Source organism: Schistocerca cancellata, chromosome 10 (assembly GCF_023864275.1).
Source record: "Schistocerca cancellata isolate TAMUIC-IGC-003103 chromosome 10, iqSchCanc2.1, whole genome shotgun sequence".
Taxonomy (NCBI): Eukaryota; Metazoa; Arthropoda; class Insecta; order Orthoptera; family Acrididae; genus Schistocerca; species Schistocerca cancellata.
The window spans coordinates 192,622,223-192,643,533 of NC_064635.1; the positions used below are offsets into that span (position 1 = coordinate 192,622,223).

Here is a 21,311-nt window from a genome sequence, read left to right on the forward strand (position 1 = left end):
ACAAATCTTTTTTTGGTAAAAAAAAGATGACAGTTAGTTCAGTTGCAGTGCCCCATAATATAATCCCATACTCCAGAATGCTGTGGAACTGAGAAAAGTATGCAATTTGAACAGTCTGGAAGCTTGCTTTGTGCCCAAGTAAACATAGGCTGTAGCATAGAAAAAACCTTTCTTCAGTGTTGCATTTATTTTTGTTATGTGTGTCTGTCACATACAATTACGTTGAAGCCATAGGCCTAAAAAATTTGTTTCCAGTGAGGGATAATCCTACTGGCATGTGTTGTCACAGAGATACTGGAGGCTTGCCCTTTTAAATGAAAATTAAGAGCAGTTGTTTTGGATGTATTTATTATTAGTTTGTTTCTTATAAACCTGTCATTTAGCTAGTCTCATCTGGAAACATGGTATTTACTTGTGATTCAATGCTTAGATCTAGGTCACTTATGCATAGAAGGGAAATGATAGGCCCAAGAATGGATCTTTGAGCACCTCCACTTTTTATTATTCCTGCTTCTGAAAAATATGTTCCAGTGCCATCATTTAGTTTGTGTATTATTACTCCTTTCTGTTTCTGATGTTTTAATTATGAGGAAACCATTTTAATGCATTACCTCTAATGCTGTACCTTTGGAGCTTTCCCAGCAGGATTCAGTGATCCAAGATGTTAAAAGCTTTGCTGAACTCTAAGAAAATACGAGGAGCATTTTGTTTTTCATCCAGTAATTCTAAAACATTTTGTAAGAAATTATAGATGGCACTAGTCGTGGCTTCATTTTTCAGGAAACCATACTGGGTCTCAGTGAGGATTTTGTTCTTATCCAGGAATTTCATTAACCTGTTATCCATGGTCCTTTCAATGAGTTTGGCAAACACTGGTAATATTGAAACTTGTCTATAGTTTTTAATATGATTTGTCACCTTTTGTATGAATGGGAATCACTTCAATAATTTTAAAACAGTCATAAAAGATTCCTGTCAAGGATGAGTTAATTATTTTTGCAAGGAGTATTACAATGTTTATAATAAATTGCTTTATCATGAAGTCTGGAATATCATCAATTCCTAAGGACAATTTTGAAGTTTTTTTTTTCTTTTCTTTATGAATCATATCATTCAGAGTGGTTTCATAGAGATAGATAGGGTGGAGGCAAGAATTTACTTCGTTCTCGTGGCTGTTTGGACTGTCTCACTTATCAGTGATTATTAGACTGTTTTGTATTGGCTGCATAATACTGCCTGAAGAGATTTGCAGTCTATTAGGATCAGTAACTCTTCTGTTGCCACAGTTCTGGATAAATTTTTCCTTTTTACTATTTCTTTCCTGCTTTATCACTTCCCAGATTGTTTTGCTGTTATTTTGCGTCTTATAATTAGCCATTATTTTTTCCTGACATGCGACTTTTCTATACATCTGAATATATTACGTATAAAACTGATGAGGAGAGCGGCTGTGTTATGGATTTTTCTGTAACTGTGCAATTTTCTTTTTGTGTTGCTTGAGATTTTAATGCCCCTCGTTATCCATGTCTTTGTCTTTACATTTGTGTTTCTTACTCCCTGTGTTTTGAGAGAAAATGCAGTTTCAAAATAACAGTTGAAACTGTCAGGGAACTTTTCATACTTTTTGTTGATGTCACGCATATGGAAACTTCTATCCACCTTTCTCTTGATAATAAGTGACTGAATATCTCTACGTTCTGTGTGTTGAATTTTCTTAAAGTCAGAATTCTCTTCGGTTTTGGCTGGGTGTTTGTAGTCAGCCTGATAATTTCTTCTTAGTGAAGATTCTGAATTATCTTCGAGAGGCATGCCCCACCGTCAGTGGCTATCCGCCATAATGTACAGTGTTCCAATAGATTCCAGAATTTTTTGCTTCACACAGGCGTATGTTATCTGTAATAATTAGCACTGTGTTATTACCACGCTGCTCTATTGTCCATCTACCATTTTCGGTAGTACTTTTACAAAACGCTGTGCACATTGTTCTGCTCTATTTTACAAACTTATTTCGTAAGTTAAATTCACCTTCTGTTTTTCACTCTGGCAATGTCTCACTTTTATGTTTTGGTTCTGTACTCTCGTCTAGTAGCACACTGATGACCTCTTTTGCACAATATTCTTCCTAAATTTTAAGCCTAATCTATAGTCGTCATTTATTGCCTACTTGCCCACATTTTCCGCTTGGCGCTTTCATTAGTACAACAGTAATGATATAATGTCTTACATTATTACGCACATTCACGCTTTTTTCGCAGGAGCAAATGTCAGGGCTCATTTTTGGTGAGCAGTCATCAAGTGCTATCATATTGGCGGGAATTTCAAAACTGGAGGATGGTAGCTTGGTGAAGTTAGGCCAGCCATCGTCTTACATATTCAGCTCCTGTGGCATGTTATTCACTCGTACGCCAGACTGTATATTTCTCTCCGTTTGCTAAAACTGGCAATATCGTCCTCGTCACTAGACATAATATAGAAGACGATGTGAACACTCTACGAAAAATAGCGTTATAAACGATGCGAATACACCATGGAATATTTTTTTTTCTGCCATTGTTTTGTTTTCAATGGTAGTGACCGTGTGTACCGTGAGTCGCTAAAATGTGCATACTGCACAATATAGTTGACTTTTGGTTAAATTAGATTCATTTTGTTGTGGAGACACACTCATCCGTAGAGTATCCCAAGCGCTACATTCGTTGTTTGTTGGCAAAGCTAAAGATGTGAATGCCAAATAAAAGTTGCTGTAGCATTTTGACCTGTAGCCCAATATTTAAGTTCGTCCGAAATTTACTCAGTCGATTTCAGCCGGACGCCGGTTACACCGTACTCATTTTTAGGGCTCGTGTGTACATTGTTACTGTTAATGTTACCCGAATCAATAGAAGAATATATGAATGTATTTGTGTGTCCAAAAGACTGACAGAACATAAAAGTACCTACGTAACCTCAATGATACAGTGGAAGTTTTTTAGTTAATATAATTGCAATACATTATGCTACACGGGATATAGTTTAGGGGAACCCCGGATCAGACAGAAAAACGTATTTTACAGTCATGGCAAACAACTGGAGTATCGCTTGGCGCAGAATAATCAATCTCCTTTCGATAGATACATCTGCACGACCCTAAGATCGACTCCGTTGAATCGAACTTCTCGAAGATAAGAAACGAACTTTGCCGACATCTCCCGAAATTGGTGACGAAGGACGTAGGTTACTGTTGTTTGTGTGCGAAGTAAGCGTGTTATTTGAAGTGACAGTGATCAATTGAAGTTGTGAGGGGGATCAACATTGCAAGTGGCATACCGGTAACAGGTTTCACCTCAGTGGTTTATACAGCCAGTTACATTATGAATGTTGTAGGTGACATTTTGAGGCATTCAGAACTCGTGCTTTTTTTAGTGGGGTTTGAAAAAACAGCCTGCTTTCCTTCGCCAAAGTGCTTCTTAAATCACAGTGTTGATTTGAAGCATCTACAGAACAAAGGTGGAATACATTTTATCTTGCTTCGTCTTGCCTTTCACAGGCGTCTCCTTTGGGTAACATGAAAACGATGTGTTAAAAACGCCGCCCGAGAGTGACATTGTGCGGTTGGCAGCAGTAAGCTGAAATGAAAGAAGGCGGGGTTTCATGCGCTTTGGGAAGTACAGATTTCTTCAGCGACGAGAGTTGACACATTCGCAACATAGCGTTATAAGTTCAGAGTTGTCTTGCTTGTGAAACTGGATCTGGCTTTTTACAAGCATGTAAACATTCCTACGGTAAGTGAAACAGTGCTAACAAAATGATTTTATTGTATTGTCTGAGTAATAAGTTGCGTTATTTCACTGTACCGGTATTCCATTGATGTTCATGCTATCTAGCGAAATTAAGTAAATTTAACATGCCTCGAACTGCGTCGAAACAATAACACATTTGCTATTCCACTTCAGAGTAAAGAAATGTCATTTATTTTTAAACGACTACAGTGTGATCTTCATTAATACTGATAGCAATATGACATTTGGCCTTGTCTCCCACTGTCACCTTTGTCTTATTTCAAAGTCATATAGCTAATGCTGCTGACAGCTTTTTACATTCATAGAGTATGAATATTATGACAGTTGTTTTAATTTTGTATGTGTATTCATGGCCATAAAAGCATTAGCAATGCTTTGTAGGTAGTAAGTACTACCAGTAGTAGTAGCGTTATTGTATGTCAAGTAATCTTGTTTCAGATCTGTTCTGTTGTCGTCTATCGAATTTCTTTCAAATGTTCTATGAATGTTTCATAAACTGTCAAAAGTACACTAAGTTTCTAGAGCACAGATCTTAATACTTTGTGTGCATGAGCCTTACTAGTGAAAGATGACGATGTTGCAGCAGCATTTAAAAACATGTAGCCAGGTTTGGAGGGTGATTGTAGTGAAACTCCAAAATGGGACAATATAATTTAACAGTTCACAGGGTGCTCTTTTTGTAATTTTTATGATTTAACTTACAATATTTGCTCGAAATACCACACAGAATCATTAAGTTTTGCCTATACAAAATGTCTCCAATGGTAAAGTAGTTTTTTCTCTTCAGATAGCGGATATAGGAAGCTTCTATTTTGTGATCTTGGTTTCTGCTAACATGTTTGTAAAGACTGCAAGGTTGATCAATATAAGGGATCTTCTTTTTCCATGAAGGTGCAAAATTTCTCACACAACTCGATACTTGAGAGAATCATGTTCTAAGCTCATAAAATTTGCTGGACATAAATATTAAGTACATGCACAGACAAAGTGTGCCTTTGATGAAACATGAACCATGGAAGTCCTGCATTTATTTTATTTTCGTGGAAAACCATTACACAAAAAGAGAGTTATAAACTGTCAAAAGGTTTAAGCATACTGTGTCTTAAGTATAAGATGATAGTCATTATAAGAAAAAAAATTATTAAATTCAGTTGTATGTAGCTTATTTATTCTTAACTAGGTAGCTATGACATTATCCCCAGGTATAATACTCATTTATTCACAAAAAGACTTTGAGAAATAAAATATTGTATCATAGGTCATTACAAGGTGTTCACCAAGATGAAAATCACAGTGAAATAGATTTGTTTTGATTACATTGTGGGAGTGAACAGTGACCAATGTGTTACAAATATTTACTATCAAAACAGTCTTGATCACAATTTATTTATTACAGTGACCGGTTTCGACCACTACTGTGGTCATCTTGAAACCTACGAGTCGTATACAAAGCTTTAATTAGAGGGCTACATACATTAAAGAAAATACGTAAAGTTATAAAGCTATAAAACGATGAATCACCAATGAGTAAGAACCTCCTTTTGGTGGTAAATCACTACTGGAGAAAACAGTGCACATATTATTATACATAATGGAGGCTCCGCCCACTTCTGACGGAATGATATCATTACTAACCAATAAGTTATAGGTTGAATAACAATGTAAAATTTCTTAGTTAAAAGAACATAGTCAAGAAAGGAAAACAAACACACACTAAACTTAGCTTGTTTAACAGCTATTGTCAATTAAGAAGTGTTAAAAATATGTAAACATGTAGGATAAATGAACTTTGTTTTGACAGTACATGGGTTACCCTCTCAAGGCCTGTTAGTGAACCATTTGGAACAACTGGTTGCCATGGTGAAGTTGGAAATTGGAATCTACATATGAACTCTATAGACAGCAGCCTATTTCATAAATATGCACAACTACTGTACCCTCTCAATGTTTTTTTTTTTTTCTCCTTAGTTTTGATCTGTAAGAATTATTATGTAATCTATGTAAATGGAAGTGTCTTATTACACCAGTAAATCATATCTGTGCAGCATGTACTATACATGACAGTTAATGATTATTGCAGCCTACGCATTGAAAATCGTTTCAATAAAGACATGTTTCGGCTCAGTAGTACATCGTCTGACATGACAGACTTTGCCATTCCACTTTCGCAACAACTTCGTTAGAAAGAAGCCTACTGTTACATCTTTGGACTGGTGTTATCCTCACCATGGCAACTACTAGTTTGCCTATCAACTTTACAACAGCTTCAGTGGAAAGAAGCCTGCTGCCACATCTTTGGAATGGTGTCCAACTTCACCATGGCAACCAGTGGTGCCAGATGGTTCACTAACAGGCCTTGAGAGGGCAACCCATGTACTGTCAAAACAAAGTTCATTTATCCTACATGTTTACATATTTTTAACGCTTCTTAATTGACAATAGCTGTTAAACAAGCTAAGTTTAGTGTGTGTTTATTTTCCTTCTTAATTGACAATAACGGTTAAACAAGCTAAGTTTAGTGTGTGTTTATTTTCCTTTCTTGACTATGTTCTTTTAACTAAGAAATTTTACATTGTTATTCAACCTATAACCTATTGATTAGTAATGATATCATTCTGTCAGAAGTGGATGGAGCCTCCGTTATGTATAATAAGATGTGCACTGTTTTCTCCAGTAGTGATTTACCACCAAAAGGAGGTTCTTACTCATTGGTGATTCATCGTTTTATAGCTTTATAACTTTATGAATTTTCTTTAATGTATGTAAAAAAAAAAAGATTTATGTTGATAATTAGGTACAGCTACGAGAGACACTTCCTCAGAGACCCTATATTCCAAAATAATGTTAAAAAACAACCTGTCCAATAAATAATATGTCACCTCTTTATAATTTTAGTCTTTCCTCTCCAAAAAATGTTAGTTTACCCTTGACATTCAGAGTATTTTTGTCCCAGTAATGTCTTTGGTGTGCGTTCCTGTATGCCCTGGTTGAAGCTCTTGTGGATTTTTTGTTGCCATGCAACCATTTCCTCAGTAAATCTGTACTTAACTATAACAATAATGCAACTAATAAGTTCCACATTTCCCCTTCTGCCATCCCACACTTTTCTCTTTCATGGTCTTTCTTTAAATTTCTTAATATTACTCTTTCTTTTCTGAATACATCCACAAAACTCTAGCTTCATAATTTTAGTATTTCTGTGCTCTAGTGCCTAAGTTACTCTTTTGATTGCTTTGAAATCCCTGTACATGTCTTAAAATGGTGTAAAATTTTTGGTATACTAACGCTCAAAGCCTGCAGTAAACACACTAACATTTATATTCAAATAAAATAGCCACAGGTCACATTCAGTTAGATATTAAAACCAGTTTCACTCTGCAGATGTGAGCTGATCCAATAACTAATGCCCTGGTGGCAACATATTAAGTGTTAAAAGAAATTTTTCACATTCACACAATACCCAGTTCTCAGGTTGAAAGCCCTATTTTTCAGTGTAAGCCCTGGTCAGTTATATGGCGATACCTTGTAGAAGAGCCTGTATCCTGTCATATTACTGTTCTACTAATCTGCTTCTCAGCTAAGTTCTTGTTGCGTCAGTTACTTCCCTTCCTTGAGTGGGCCAAAGAGATGGAGGTCAGAAGGTGTGAACCAGGGATGCAGAGTAAATGAGGAAGAACTCACTACCAAAGTTTTGTCATATCCTCTTCGGTGAGCACACTTGTGTGTGGCTTTGTGTTATTGTCAAGAAGTGTGTTTGAATTTTTGTGGCAATAAACATACTGTAATCAATCTTCAGTTTCACAATAGACAACAGAGTTGATGATTTGATGGAGGACACCAGACAGAATAACCCATTTAGTCACAGGAAACTGTAGCCAAGACTTATAACCTGAGGGTACTGTTTTGAACTCCTTCAAAGGAGATCCATCTCATGCCCCACATTCTTCCCAACAATGTAATTATTCCTATACCTTAGAGTTCACACATTCTCCGACACCCTCACATATTTTTCCACGTTATTTCCTGTGCCTTCGTATGCCACAGGAACTCGCTGAACCTTTCCCCTCCCTCCCTCCCTAACTCAACTCTCACTTTATCTTTCTTTCTTTAGCTTTCTTTTCCATTACTGCATTGACATGACCTAATCCATTTAAAAGTGCTGACCCCTCTTTCACACACATCCACACCCATTGGCTGCAGCCCACCATTATCATCATCTGATTCATTTGTTACTTTAAACTTAAGATATAATTTACATTTTATGGAAAATGGAGATTTGTGGCACCTTGGGATTCCATTCCACATTTCCGTATCACAAGGTGTAGCCTTAAGTAATTTGTGATTGGGATTTCCTTAATATCAGTTCATATAATTGCATTTCAGTGATTCCACTTGTTTCATTTCAGTGAACATGAATCAGTTGTTATATTTTAGTATGACAGGATCAACTGTACTGGAGCTATTGCCCACATACCTCACGGGAGAACATCTGCTTATAGTGTACAGATGTAAAAAGAGGAAACATAAGTATCAATGAGGATGTGAGTTGGACATAGAGAAGTGCTCAGGAAGCCTAATGTTAGACATCTGCTCATGATTAGCGATAGTTCTCAGGAATGTTGTCTGGAAGACATTTTTGTTATGACGTATTTATTTTGTTTTATGCTGTTGCTCATGTTTTACCCTGCAGAGTGAACTGGTTGCCTGGCCAGCGTGACAGCACCATCATGTTTACACATGAGAAGTAGGTAGGGGAGATAGTTATATCGTACACCCCAGAACTCGTATAATGCTACATATGTGTACAGGCAACTGAATGAAAATGCCCATGTAGAGCAAGAACACAAACAATGTGCGCAGTACATCTCACCTGGTTGCTCACAACACTTTGGTTTCAGTATCCATAAAACTACCTTTCCCAATGATACTGCTATTTTCCGCAGCTGTATATTTCGACTGTCTGCTGTTGAAGTTCTGATGAAAACGCTGACTGATGTTCTCATATTTTCAGTTTCCTTGTCCATTAAAGTATCTCTCCTCCAGTATCCATCACATACTTTTTCTGCACGATTCGCAACTTTTTCTTGTTTTCTAATGCAACAATAGTGCAGGGTGTTTAAAAAGGGACTTTACAGCTCTGAAAATTCATATAAATTAATTGACAGTATCTGCAGAGGTGATTGTAGTGTCAACATCAAGTTTTGTATCGTGTTGTCTCATCTGGTCGTCCAAGCACATCTGATGGTGTTGTTGAGCGAGTGAGACAACGTTTCGTCAACAGGCCTACGAAATCGACCCGGCGTCTCACAAACTGCAAATCCCACGTATGACTGTTTGGCATCTGTTAAGAAACGGTTTGCATTTGAAACCGAATAGGTTGACAATTGTACAAGCAATAAATGACCACTGATAAAATTGCTCGCAAGAACTTTTGTGCAGATATGTTAAATCGATTACATGAGGATGAACGTTTCTTGGGCAAAATCATCTCGTCTGATGAGTCAACTTTTCACTTAAGTGGCAAGGTTGACACACATAACTGTAGGATTTGGAGCATTGTTTTATGCTGTTGCTCATGTTTGCATTGAGCAAGAACAAAGTGTACAGCTCCTTTTTTTCTGTGAGAGAAATATCAATGGGATAGTGCACCTAGATATGTTACAACAATTTTTGATACTACAGACTGATGAGGATGACCAACCTGAACTTAGAACCTGAATTGATGCTGCTGCTGAGCAAGTTACACCTGCAATGCTACAGCGAGTTTGGAAAGAAATTGGCTGCCGATGGGGTGTGTGCAGGCTAACCTACGGAAACCTCATGCAACATCTTTAGTTAAAAAATTGATGTTTTTCCCTACAAGGGGGGGGGGGGGGGGGGGAGATACTAAACCCAGCTGTATATCTTCTTTCAATAAATTTTTATGGATTTTTAAAGTTGTAAAGTCCTGTTTGGAACACCCTGTATATCCTAATATTAATGTTGCAAAAGAAAACTGATTGCATACTATAGTGGTTAACATTTTTGACTAGTAATGCTGGGGTAGGTTCCCAGTGGCCACATCAATTTTTTTTCCCTGGTAAAAATTAAAAAAAAACCTGGATGGAGGTTCTGTGTCATGTGCCCATTAACAAGTTGCTTTATCATTATAAAAGTGGGGAAATTGTTGTGCAAGTGGCAGAGGTAGTGTTCCATACAGAGAAGGCTTTTCAGCAGGCTAGCTGACATGCAGTTTGCCAGCATTAAAAGTATCAGCAATTATTTTTTGGCTTGGAGAGAGATGCTTGATGATGTATTAAGGCTACAGATCTTATTATTTGCAAGATGCCACACTATTTCTATAAGATTTAGGAGTAAATGGTATGTTGGCTGCAGGAAGGCTCTCCAGATTTTTGCCAGTGGAATAAAATGGAGGGTTTGGTGCTTAATTAATGCCAGAAATTTGGCTTTACCTTGTCTCTCTTAATTTTTTTCTGTAAATTTCTACACGATAGTCCAGTTTACAGTCACAACATTTAAATGTTGTTTGGCACTGTTGTTTGACAGTACTTTTCCCGGAATATTACTTTGCAACATGTAGTATTCACAACGTTGTGTGTAGGAATCTGTAACGTGTCCAAATAAACTACTGGCCGCTTTCATTCTAATGCTTCTCTTTTCGTAAAAAGTCTAATTTAGTATGCTTTTTTGTAAATATGATGTAGTCTCTTGTCTACTTTTAATCACTCAGTCATTCTGTAGTTTGGTCCCTTACAAAATAGTCCCGTAGATGGAGACCTCTCTATCAGAGTTTTGGTGCAGATATTTGAATCCTGTACCACTTGACAGTGTGTCCATCCTTGTGTGCTTTGCACACCATTGTGTTACTTAACTTTCACTTGCCAAACTTGCCTGCAGATTATGTTGCCTTCTCTGTCAGCACTGTCGTCCCTTTCTCAATCTCATTGTCAATAGAATTAATGATGTTGGCAGCAAGTTGTCACTCGCATGTGTGTATAAGAAGCTATTATTTAATATGATATTACGTAGCGGCTGTAAAGGGGTGACCCCAGATTCAGAACAATTTGAGGTGATGCAAATTCGCCAACGCATTCAACAGATGACAGAAGCCCTACAAGACACTTAGTGCAACTACAGAGTATGCTGCGCAGTCAGATACGAGACTTCTAGGGAAATGTTTCGCTGGAACAAATTAATAATTTGTGCGTGACAGACTCTGATTAAACTATGAAAACAATGAGTCATCTGGTGGCTGTAGAAAGATGCGTGTGCCTCGGTTCCTGTCTGATAAATCGGAACTCTGGTTTTTGATGTTAGAGTTGGCGTTTACTCATAATAAAGTTAAAAAAAAATACTATCAAGGAAAGTTCATAATAGCAGTCAACAATCTGGACACCAGAGCACCGGCATTAGTAGAAGAGCAAATTAAGCATGCACCAACAACACAGCAATATGCAAATCTGAAGAAGATTTTGATAAGAAGACTTAGTCAACCGTTAGATCAGTAGATACACCACGTGTAAATAAGCGAGTGATAAGGTGACAGATCCCTTCAGAATTTTGTCGGCAGTTACAGGAGATAGTGATGGAGGCAGAAAGTTTGGCTGATATCCGTCGGTACATTTGCACATCACAGCTTCCCGAGGTGGCAAGAGCAGCGATGACATGACCACTGTTCTCCAACTGGCTGATAGAGTTTATGCAACAATGGCGACAGCAAGTACACTGCACATCGCAGAAGCGGTAGCGAAATCTGAAGAGGATTGTGAGGTGGCAGTTCACAAAGGTCAACAGGCACACACAACTGTAAAATTTTTAGAAATTGAAAAGGAACAGCTAGACGGGCTACAGAGACAAATCGAGACTTGGAAGACCACTGGATTGGAGGGTCCTGCAGAACAAGCTGCCGAGTGTATTCTACTATGCAGTTATGCCCGCCATGTCAATGACATGGAGACTGTAAGAACGAACACTTCCTTTTTGTCTTTATTACAAAGACTCTATGTAAGAGATGAGAAGACTTTGTTGTTATCTCCTAAGCACTGGGTCTGATGTAAGCACTTTGCCTGTAGAGAGGATATGTCAGTCAAAGACAGTTCATTAGTTCACCTCATGGCAGCAAATAAACAGCTGATAACAATGTATGGCAACTGCATCAAGAATGTGAATTTCAGTTTTCATAGTACTTCTCATTGGACATTTGTAATGGCAGATTTTCTGTAGTATCACCAATGACATTCGGTGGTCTCGACTCGAAAGGAGAACAAATGGTAACAACTTCTAGAAAAATTCGGAGAAAAAAGAGACAGTTCAGCACAAGTAACAGCACAAATTCTGACCACAGTGGCACATAATATGGTACATCACATAAACACAGTGCTGGGCCTTCCAGTCAATTTTAGCCTGAGAAGATTGGAACCAGGCAGGTTCGCAGGTGCAAAGGCAGATTTTGATTGTATGTTAGAAAAAGGTGTAAGGCGAAGGTCTGACAGTGCACGGTCCACACCTTTACATCTCTCCCCAGGGGGCTTGCCACTCAGTGGCTGGTTCGTGCTTGGCTACCACTGGGCCCCCGCCTTTGCAGCATGTCTATCCTCTTGCTATTCTTTTCCCCTCCCTCGGGGAACACATCGGGGATATTATTGTGAATGTTCTGCGTTCTGTCTCTGACATACGGACAGACTCACCTTTGTTCTTTGCTCCCTTTTCCTTTCTTTGTTTCTCTTCTCCTTCAGTTCCTCTGCTTCGGCATTTGAGGATCCTCTTCTTTTCTTCTTCCTCCCTGTGCACTCCCAAAGGCTGGCCCACACGTCTGATGCGTAACAGCCAACTGGGTAACGCGTAATTCCCAGCCCCGGGTTGTCAGGTAGGGTTCGGATGTACCCCTCGGCACAGGCCAGGCCCAGGGAGGGGTGATTGTTTGAGCTGTAATCTTCCCAAATTGCTGATTGGTCCTTCTGTCAGGTGTTTGGGAGGTGTGAACAGTCGTCTAAGGCAGGGTGTGCCCCCTTGAGAAGGGAACCCCAATTGGAAGGACCGCACCATCGGTGATGCTGGTAATCGTGGAGGGATTTCCTCGCGATGAGTCAATCATCTTCCCAATCGACGTCTACCAAATGTAAATGTAATGAGGCTAAAGATCCGTCCCGGTGCACCACTGTTCCTTGTGGTCTCACGTACCGAAAAAGGTCAGTCGTTCGCCATGGTAAATCCATTTATTATTCAGAAAGATGTCAATGCAATTGCTCGCCCTGTGAAATCCTGCTCTCATTTATGGAATGGCACTTTGCTTTTGGAGACTGCTTCTGATTCTAAAGCACAACTGCTTGGTGGCTCACTTCTCCACGACTACCATGTTTGTGTTGAGGCTCATAGAACTTTGAATTCTTCCTGTGGTGTAAATTACACCAGACTGCTCAACGTTCTAACAGGGGCCAAAATACAGTCTTACCTCTTCGATCGAGGTGTCATTGCTGTCCATCGTGTAAAGAAAAGGGAAGATACCTCTTTAGTGCCCACCCGCACTCTCTTTCTCACCTTTGATAGAGTGGTGCTTCCGTCCAAGATCAAAGCAGGCTACGAAATTATTACTCTCCGGCCGTACATTCCGAACCCGATGCGCTGCTACCAGTGTCATCGTTTCAACCACACTAGAATGTCTTGTCGACACCTGGCCAAATGTGTAACCTGTGGTAGGGATGAATACTAGGGCGATTGTCTACTTCCTTCTCCCTGTTGTCTCAACTGTGATGGCAGCCCGCATGTGTCTTGATGAGCGGGCTGTCCAAGAGGTTCGAGTAAAGGAAAAAGTGCCTCACCCAGTGGCTCGCAAGTTACTGGCTAGTCGCAAGCCCTGCGTTCTCCCGTCTGGCACCTATAGTTCTGTCCTTGTTACCCCTCGCCCCAAGAAGGATGTGGCCACACAGACATGTTATCTCGAATTCTGGTCTGATGATGTGAAATTGCCTAGTGTCGAGGTAGCATCGCCATCCCCCTGTCCCGCTGTGCAACAAACCGTCAAACTCTCACCTCAAGGAGCGAAGCCACCAGCTACACAACCAGTAGGCTGGAAAGGGCAGAAGGAGTACTCCTATGAAGACTTCCTCCATACCTCCAACCAAACAACACACGAGTCTCCCTCTAACCGGAAATGCTCAAAGAAGTCCCTCAAAGGCAAAGGGCTTCTCCTTCGCCAAGACCCCGTGGTATTTAGCCCGGCCAGCCTCTGTCTCGCTGGTGTGCACCACCAACCGTTTTTCAGTGTTGGATTTAATGGACCGACTGCACAAGCAAGCCGATGCTTCTGTGGACCCCATGGTGCGTTGAAGTCGCGACTCTACACCAGCTGTCACTCGGCAGCCACCGAGTTGACACCCCTACACTCTTCCTTCTCGTGACTGCCCTCCAATGTAACATTCGCAGCCTTGAGTCCCACATAGAGGATTTTTGGCTGCTTTTAGCACCGCAGCATCCCCTTGTACTCTGCCTTCAGGAAACGAAATTGCGCCCTGACGATCACTTTGAGCTTTCACATTACTTACTGATTCGTTTTGACCTTCCCGCTGAGGTCAGCATTCCATCTCGTGGGGGCATTGTGCTGCTCCTACGGGATGACATTTGTAGTCAACCCATCTCTCTGACCACCCATCTTCAAGCTGTTGCAGTTCGCTATTTGCTTCCTCACCTGACCTTTTCCCTCTGTAAGCTGTTGCAGTTCGCCTTTTCCTTCCTCACCTGACCTTTTCCCTCTGTAAGCTGTTGCAGTTCGCCTTTTCCTTCCTCTCCTGACCTTTTCCCTCTGTAAGCTGTTGCAGTTCGCCTTTTCCTTCCTCGCCTGATCTTTTCCCTCTGTACCATTTATGTACCTCCGTCATTTGATGTCACTAGAGCAGACTTCCTTCTGCTTATTGGGCAGCTACCTCCCCCATTTTTGCTACTTGGTGACATTAATGCACGTCATCCCCTTTGGGTTTCTCCCAGTACCTGTCAGAAGTGTCCTCTTGGCTGACCTTCTTGACCAACTTAACTTCTTCTGCCTTAACACTGGAGCACTCACTTTCCTTTCTGACTCCTCGCACACCTATTCCCATTTGGACCTATCCTTTTGCACTGCCCAGCTTGTCCATTGTCTTGAATGGTCCATTCTTTCTGACACCTACTTGAACAACCATTTCCCGTATGCTCTCTGGTCGCCGACTCCTACCCCATTTGCATGCACACCATAATGGCAGCTTACTAAGGCTGACTAGCAGCTTTAATCCTACCTGGCAACCTTCGATCAACAAGATTTCCTGAGTTGTGACGACCAGGTGGAATTGTAGCAGTTCAGCCTGCTTTTATTTTCTTTGTTTGTTGATTGTCCTCGGTGATGACGTACTGTGTTGCTACACTGGCTGGAAAATGGGGGTTGTAATTTTTACACTGACTACAGTAAATAATGTAGCAGTCAGCTGCACAGATACATGTCACTGTCTTTTACTTTCACTTTTCACAACCTCCAATACACATTTATATGGCCAGTGCACTTTTGTTTAACTTTCCATAAGCCTCATTAATAGTTTGCAGGATAACATCCACATACTGCTACAATAGTTTCCCATTGAACATATACAAGCAGTAAAAACCTAACCACAAAGTTCACAGTTCTTGAAGAATAGAAAGATACGTAAGGTGCAGACACTGTCTTTGTTTTTACACATGGCCTAATTGCTTAACACTTATTCCACAGTTAAGTTGAAGCATTGTTGTTGTTGTTGTAAACAACACAGGTTTCTCGTCTGAAACTCAGTTGTGGACTGACTGTCTCATGACCAAAATCGGGCCCTTATATATCCTCACAATAATAGGTGCTAAAACTTCACATTGTTCGATGCTTAATTTACAAAAATTACAATTAAAACTTAACTCATTACATTAACTGAATACAAACAGAAAATTGTCTTTTTAACAGTTTCTTCTATTGCAAGAGTTAGGCCAAATTATTTGTTTAAATTGTGAAATTAACAAATATAGTTATGCAAACAATACTTTTGACAAAACAGTTACTTTGGCATTAATTAAGGGCTGGCTTTGCCAGCATGTTTTCGAAGAGAGCCAAATAAATATTTTAATAATACTATTAGTTGTTCCTCCAAATGTTTATAACTAGTACAGAATTTATATTTCTATATATGTAAACAATAGAATTCAAGTTACAAAACAATTACTGATTTCACCCTATAATAAAGGATATTAACTAGCAATAGTCGAAATAAATTGTGTTGTTGTGGTCTTCAGTCCTGAGACTGGTTTGATGCAGCTCTCCATGCTACTCTATCCTGTGCAAGCTTCTTCATCTCCCAGTACCTACTGCAACCTACATCCTTCTGAATCTGCTTAGTGTATTCATCTCGTGGTCTCCCTCTACGATTTTTACCCTCCACGCTGCCCTCCAATACTAAATTGGTGATCCCTCGATGTCTCAGAACACGTCCTACCAACCAATCCCTTCTTCTAGTCAAGTTGTGCCACAAGCTCCTCCTCTCCCCCAATTCTATTCAATACCTCCTCATTAGTTATGTGATCAACCCATCTAATCTTCAGCATTCTTCTGTAGCACCACATTTCGAAAGCTTCTATTCTCTTCTTGTCTAAGCTATTTATCGTCCACGTTTCGCTTCCATACATGGCTACACTCCATACAAATACTTTGAGAAACGGCTTCCTGATACTTAAATCAATACTCGATGTTAACAGATTTCTCTTCTTAAGAAACGCTTTCCTTGCCATTGCCAGTCTACATTTTATATCCTCTCTACTTCGACCATCATCAGTTATTTTGCTCCCCAAATAGCAAAACTCCTTTACTACTTTAAGTGTCTCATTTCCAAATCTAATTCCCTCAGCATCACCCGACTTAATTCGACTACATTCCATTATCCTCGTTTTGCTTTTGTTGATGTTTATCTTATACCCTCCTTTCAAGACACTATCCATTCCATTCAACTGCTCTTCCAAGTCCTTTGCTGTCTCTGACAGAATTACAATGTCATCGGCGAACCTCAAAGTTTTTATTTCTACTCCATGGATTTTAATACCTACTCCAAACTTTTCTTTTGTTTCCTTTATTGCTTGCTCAATATACAGATTGAATAACATTGGGGATAGGCTACAACCCTGTCTCACTCCCTTCCCAACCACTGCTTCCCTTTCATACCCCTCGACTCTTATATCCCCCAGGGGGTCCACAACTCTTTTGTGGATACGTGTGTGGCGAGCACGGGGCCCCGAGCCATTGCAGCCTCCTTTCTCTCCCGGGCTGCATTTCCTTTCCCTTCCCCTCCTTTCCCCTCCATACCCCTTTCCCCTCGCCCTCTCCTCTCCCTCTATTGGTGTCCTTGCTTATGTTGGCCCCCGCTATCCTCCTGGTTCTGTTGGTTTTACACTCCGGCTTTGTTGCGTGATCATCTCCTCCTTTTGGCATTCCTTGGTCCCCCTCTGGGGTTTGACCTCCATTCCAAAATTTCTCTTCCGTAGTGTGAGCCATTTGGGGAAGAGCACCTTACCTAGTGTCTCCGACGTGTGCCCTTTTTAGTACATTCCACCTTTTCTTTTACGTCGTTGTCTGATGCTAGGGTGCATAGCCAGCACGGTAGCCAGCCCGTGTGGTGGGGTCGCTATGTACCCTTTTGGTTGAGCCCCCTGAACACACAGGGATCACACTTCTGATACCTGAGCTGTGACCTCCTCATGCATGCCTTGGAGTGGTTGCTCGTCATCCTGGAGCATCGGAACTCCCGGCAATGGCCGCCGTGCCAGACGGCCCTTGCTGTGGCTGGGTGGCGCCCGTGAGGAGAGCCCCTGATCGGAGTGGGTGGTATCAGGGCGGACGCTATGCAGATGAAACGCATACGGGTCCAAACCTCTGGCCGCTCTTCTGCGGCCGTCTCTCTGCGTGGTACTGATTCCTCAAGTGCTGCTTCTCTTGCTCCTTCGGCCTTCCCTTCCGTGGCTACCCCCTGGGAGGAGGGTCAGGCCCGTCGTCTAGGGGCAAAACCTTTCCCCCGTTATTTAGTTTGCACTAGGACTGATGGAGATACTTTCACCAGTGTCAAACCTTTATTCTTTGTGGAACACATTGAAGACAAGTTCGGCGAAGTGGACTCCCTGAGCAAGATGCGGTCGGGTTCGTTGCTGATAAAAACTGCTTCGGCTGCCCAATCTGCGGCCCTTCGTGCCTGTACCCACCTTGGCACAATTCCCGTGTCCATTACCCCTCACCAGTCTCTAAATATGGTACAAGGTGTGATTTTTCACAGAGACCTCATCCTTCAAACTGATGAGGAACTTCGGGACAATCTCGGACGGCGGGGTGTTCACTTCGTCCGGCGTGTTCAGAAGGGTCCTAAGGATAATCGTATTGATACTGGTGCCTTTATCCTGGCCTTTGAAGGGGATACCCTTCCTGAGAAAGTTAAGATTATGGTCTATCGCTGTGATGTGAAGCCGTACATCCCACCTCCTATGCGGTGTTTTAAGTGCTTGCGTTTCGGCCACATGTCTTCTCGCTGTTCCCAGGACCCCCTCTGTGGTGACTGTGGACGTCCACTCCATGAGGGGAGTCCCTGTGTTCCCCCTCCTGTATGTGTAAATTGTCATGGTAGTCATTCTCCACGTTCAGCAGATTGCCCAGTCTATAAGAAAGAAAAAAAGATACAGGAGTATAAGTCCCTTGATCGTTTAAGCTACACAGAGGCCCGTAAGAAATATGCACGATTGCACCCTGTGTCCATGCAATCTAGTTACGCCTTGGTTACATCTTCATCCCTTCCTCCCCCTTCCTTACCCCCATCCCGGACCCCTCTCCTTCCCCCCTCCCCTGCGGCTCCCACCCCCTCTCCTCTGGGCGCTGCTCCCCCTCCCCAGCCGGAGAAGTGTCCCACTCCTTCGGCGTCTGCCGGTCAAGGGCACCTCTCCCGGGATGCCCCTTCCCGGCACCTTCCAGGTCAGAGGTCTGCTGCAGCGCGGCGACCGCGAGAGCCGCGGTCTATCGGCCCCCAGGTCGCCCGGTCTCTTTCTGTTCCTGATCTTGCTGCAGCTGGCTCCATTATGCCACACAGCCCTCCTCGATCTCAGCCTGAAAAGAAGAAGAAACATAAGTCCCGGGATAAAGAGCCTCTGGTACCACCGGAGGTCCCTTCCCCGACTTCGCAACCGGATTCTGACCTGTCTTTTATGGACGTCGCCCCCTCCTTGTCGGTGACGGGTGGGGACCCGGCGGTATGATTGGATTCAGCGTGTTCAGCCCTCATTTAAACCATCGTTCTGTGGTTCTCCAATGGAATTGTAATGGCTATTATCGTCACCTTCTGGAATTGAAATCCCTTCTCTCGTCCTACTCAGCAGCTTGTGTGGTTCTCCAGGAATCTCATTTTACTGATGCTCACTCACCGACCCTCCGTGGGTTCCGTGTTTTCTGTCGAAATCGGGTCGGACCCTTGCGGGCTTCTGGTGGCGTTTGTACGTTGGTCCGTACAGACATTGCTAGCACGTGGATTCCTCTCCAAACTACATTGGAAGCGGTTGCTGTTAGGGTCCACTTAGACTCTGCAGTCACAGTATGCAATCTTTATCTCCCTCCTGACAGGACTTTCACACCTGCTGCCTTAACCACCCTTCTTCAGCAACTTCCTCCTCCCTTCCTCCTCCTTGGGGATTTTAATGCTCATCATCCTTTGTGGGGCAGTGCCTTTCCATCTAGACGAGGTCTTCTTATCGACCAATTTATTGCAGACCACGACCTGTGCCTTCTTAATGATGGCTCCCCTACTCATTTCAGTGCTGGTCCTGGTACCTTTTCTGCCATTGATCTTTCTCTTTCTTCTCCCTCTCTCCTCCCTTCATTACACTGGTCGCCACACGACGACCTTTGTGATAGTGACCATTTCCCGTTGATTATCACGCTCCCTTCCCGCTCCCTGATGGATAGGTTACCTCGTTGGTCTTTCCACCGCGCCGATTGGCCTCTATACACTGCACAGGTCGAGTTTTCTCCCTCTTTGTCGGGTTGTATTGATGACGCCGTACGTGACGTGTCTGACGCGATTGTTCGCGCGGCTACCCTTGCTGTCCCGCGCTCATCTGGCCAATTTCGTCGTCGGCCAGTCCCGTGGTGGAGTACGGCCATTGCCATTGCCATCCGTGATCGCCGTCGAGCTTTGCAACACTTCAAGAGGCACCCATCTGTCGCCAGCCTTTCTACCTTTAAGCGCCTTCGCGCTAAAGCCCGTTATTTAATCAAACAGAGCAAGCGGATATGTTGGGAACGATTCGTTTCTTCCCTTGGTTCCACTGTCCCTCTGTCGCGGGTATGGGCTACACTTCGCTCTCTCCAAGGTTGCCATCGGCAGTCCACCCTCCCAGGCCTTCACCTCCCAGATGGCATTTGTACGGACCCATTAGTTCTCGCAGAACATCTTGCGACCCATTTTGCCATGGCATCGGCGTCGGCCTCCTATCCAGCTGCTTTCCTTCATCAAAAACAGCAGGCTGAAGCTGTCGCCTTATGTTTCACCACTTGTGCGTCAGAATCTTACAACGAACCTTTCACTGAATGGGAATTTCTTTCTGCTCTATCTTCTTCTCATGATACGGCCCCTGGCCCCGATTCCATTCATAACCAGCTGCTTCAACATCTCAGTGCTCCACAACGGCACCATCTTCTTCGGGTGTTTAACCGTATCTGGCTCCAGGGTGACTTCCCTTCTCAGTGGAGGGATAGCATTGTGGTTCCTGTCCTTAAGCCTGGTCAGAACCCCCTATCTGTTGACAGCTATCGGCCAATTAGTTTGACCAATGTTGGTTGTAAGTTACTTGAACGGCTGGTAGCCCGTCGGCTCACTTGGGTCCTCGAATCTCGGGATCTATTGTCCCCATACCAGTGTGGCTTTAGAGAGGGACGATCTCCAATCGATCATTTACTTCGCTTGGAATCTGCAGTTCGGCAGGCTTTTTCCCAGCGCCGCCATTTGGTTGCAGTGTTTTTTGACCTTCGCAAGGCCTATGACACGGCCTGGCGCCATCACATCTTACTAACCCTTCATCAGTGGGGTCTTCGGGGCCCACTCCCGATTTTTATCCGCCAGTTCCTGATCCATCGGTCATTCAGAGTTAGAGTTGGTACTGCTTTTAGTTCTCCACGGACCCAGGAGACGGGCATCCCACAGGGTTCTGTCTTGAGTGTCCTTTTCCTCATTGCTATCGATGGACTTGTGGCCTCTGTCGGTCCCTTGGTCGCTCCTGCCCTGTATGTGGATGATTTCTGCATTTGGGTTAGTTCCTCCTCGATGGCATCTGCAGAACGGCAGCTCCAGGTGGCTATACGGCGTGCCTCTGCATGGACCCACTCACACGGGTTTCAATTCTCTCCTTTAAAATCGCGGGTGGTCCACTTCTGTCGCCGTACTACGGTCCACCCTGATCCAGAGCTCTATCTTGCTGCACAACAATTGCCTGTGGTTCCACAGTTTCGTTTCCTGGGTCTTCTTTTTGACA

The 21,311-nt window shown here is 42.5% G+C and overlaps 1 protein-coding gene across 2 annotated transcripts in view; it reads left to right on the forward strand.

The window, feature by feature from the left end:
* The first annotated feature begins 3,192 nt into the window (after positions 1–3,192).
* The window catches only part of LOC126106543 (uncharacterized), a 39,732-nt gene continuing 21,613 nt past the window's right edge, over positions 3,193–21,311 (forward strand). The window contains exons 1-2 of one of the 2 annotated variants that reach the window (XM_049912882.1): positions 3,193–3,308; positions 3,527–3,761. The gene's annotated coding sequence lies outside the window, so the exon portion shown is untranslated. Of the gene's footprint in view, positions 3,360–3,526; positions 3,762–21,311 lie in introns of both variants that reach the window. The other variant, XM_049912881.1, reaches the window with a different exon arrangement.